General features: G+C 35.2%; 1 pseudogene; it reads right to left on the bottom strand.

The window, feature by feature from the left end:
* Positions 1 to 418: 418 nt before the first annotated feature.
* LOC142628469 (mannosylglycoprotein endo-beta-mannosidase-like) lies at positions 419 to 2,311 on the bottom strand (annotated as a pseudogene).
* Positions 2,312 to 2,786: the final 475 nt, after the last annotated feature.

Raw genomic sequence — 2,786 nt, 5'->3', positions numbered from 1 at the left:
TGTGTTTGCTAAGGTTAATTCTTCATGCACATTTTCACTTAACCTAGGTAAGCCAATGCAATTCAAAATAACAAATTCAATCCAACAAAACCTCCGGTTGAAAGTCAATCCAGGCAGGGAAGCATAGTTCAAAGCCAGTCCAATTTAATCTGAGAAAAGCAACATGGAAGCTTCTTATTTGCATAGTTTTAATTGAATAAAGGCCCTACCTTTGTCTCTTTCCTTCATTCCATCACTCCCTTATCAAGACATACTCTGATAGAATAATGACATAAAGTACTGAGAAAACACATACACAAACAAGCAAATGATAAACAGGTCCAGCTCTGCAATTTATTTACAAATGTAGATTACACTTGACATTAAAACTGTAATATGATAAATTTGAAGGTATTTCACCAGAGAAAACTAGTTAACATTGGCAGAAAATTTGAAGCTTCTCTCAATTTTTTAGCTGCTTTATTCCTGGTAACATTGATGAAAATTTTAAGTAACAAATGTTTCTCAAGCAAAAAACAGGACAAACAACCACATAAAAGTTGGAATTTCATTCCAGCATTCCGGGAATTTGAGGTTATCATCTCCTCTGTAAGACTTGACCTCAATAGAGTTTATAGTTCCACATGGTTGCAAAAAACGTTAAAAGATTATTCTTTACCCAGCTCAATAGACAGTATGCACACCATGGTAATTCCAGTGAGAAATAGTTGTCCGAGTAATGAACATGAAGAATTCTTGTGTCCTCTCCTTCCTTGTGGTCTGTCTTCAAAGCATGACAAGGAAAATGAAGAAAGAAAGCAACTCCTCCATCGGCCCCATTTACTTCGGTAACCTTAAAATTACCATTTTCCTTTGTGAAACATCTGCAAATCCTCTGGAACAAACCAACCTCATGTTTTCATCTGTCCCACTAGTTGCAGGTTCCATTGAGGCCATATCAAACTCACCATTACCTTGCCTGACCGTGAAATTGTTCATATATGTTAAACTTCTAGAGTCAGCTTTCTTGGCCAAGTTTTCAACATGCATTTCAATTTTATAAGCAGACGCTTTGATGAAAACCTTGGATGTAATCTTGAGGGGTATTTTTTTTCCTTCTGCATGGCTCCAGAAGCTTGTAATCTCCACCAGACAGATGCAACCAGTAAAAGTTCCTAGAAAAAATGCCAATCTGATGTGTGGTAGAGTTTGAGGAGAAGGAAGTAGACCGGCTTTGGGTTTTTAGACTTTGGATACTTCATCTCAACTATGGGTACTGTTTTCTAGGCTGGAGCAGAGAGATTTTCAAAAACTTTGTAGTATGGACATGTACCCTCTAGATCCCAGACCGAGGCTTCAATAGCTATGTTGGATAGTTCCTCAGACATAATATTGACAACCTGCTTATGGCATGATCAGAAAATAATTGCAAAGTTACATACCATCTGTGGATGGTATTGTTTTAAATAGTATTAAGTACAAATACTGTCTTCTAGTAAAATGCATTAGTTTCATATGTGGTCTCTTCTGAAATTTAAGCATTTCAGTCACCCCCCGGTCTTGTCAACCCACACATACAAAAACAAAAAAGAAAATGATCAACGAGCATATTTGCAAGATTTTTTTATTAACCTTTTATTTTGATCTGTCAAAAAGAAAATATCAGTTTTATTTATTGAATTTAAAAGATTATTCAGGCTCAATATGTGTTCTATGAAAAACACTTCATCAGATATTAGATATTCATTGAATTTCAAAATCCAATCCAAACTCATAAATTATAATGCTTATTAATGTAGAAATTACCTCTATAAAATATGTAGCCAGATTCAGCTGGACATGAATTGGTTCTGCAGCACAGCAACAACCATATAAACCTGCCGTTTGGTCTAGGAGATGATCATAAAATTGACTCCTAAGACCAGTCCAAGGGTTCTGTGCATTCCAAATCAGGACGCCAGTCCAGCCCTCCGGCAGTACTCTATATTGAATGTACTTAGCCAGTTGAGATTGATGATCATTTCAAGATAGGCCACCACCAAAAAAAAAAAAAAGGCATCTAGAATTGCTAGAGAAAAATTTTGATTCACATTTAAACAAAAATCATCAAGACCCTTTGGGGTTCCATAAATTTCAATCTGATCAACACATTATTTTGGCTTTGAATAGGGTATGAATTTATGGTATTCCTATATGGGGTTTGGAACTTCTTCCGTGTACCCACTAGGAAGCTTCTTAAACAATGGAATATGCCAGCCTTCTTGAGGCATTGTTGCTCTGTTCGTATCTCCAATAGGCATCCCAACAGAACCAACCTCAGGATTGAATCCATAGCGGTAAAAATCATTCTTAAAAAATGCCGAAATAGGTTAATCGCAATTAAAAAATACAACTGAACTCAACAAAGCCATTATCCTGAGTAATTTAGTTAAATCATTAATAATGACAATAAAAGATAGAATACAGAATGAATGCATTCACTAAAATCTAGACATAACTTTGAGGACAAGATATAGAAAATTTGATTAAGACAGTATTTAATTATGCAAACAGAGACCACTGAGCTTACTAGAGAGGAGTTCTTTATTTAATTTTCAAAGCATTCAAGAACAAGAGGTGGCTAGAAATATATTAGGTCTAAGGCAGAAGCAGTCAGAAAAGGTAAAATAGATAATTGTCCAACTGAGTGTATAGCCCAAAATAGAGGTCTAGGTCAAATGATTATAATGGTAGTAATAATCCATGTAGCTGACCTAATAAATTAGAAATCAAGAAGTGTTGAGTTGTACCAAAGAAACTAATGAATT

This window comes from Castanea sativa, chromosome 3 (genome assembly GCF_040712315.1).
Source record: "Castanea sativa cultivar Marrone di Chiusa Pesio chromosome 3, ASM4071231v1".
Classification (NCBI taxonomy): domain Eukaryota; kingdom Viridiplantae; phylum Streptophyta; class Magnoliopsida; order Fagales; family Fagaceae; genus Castanea; species Castanea sativa.
This window is presented reverse-complemented; position numbering and strand designations above follow the sequence as displayed.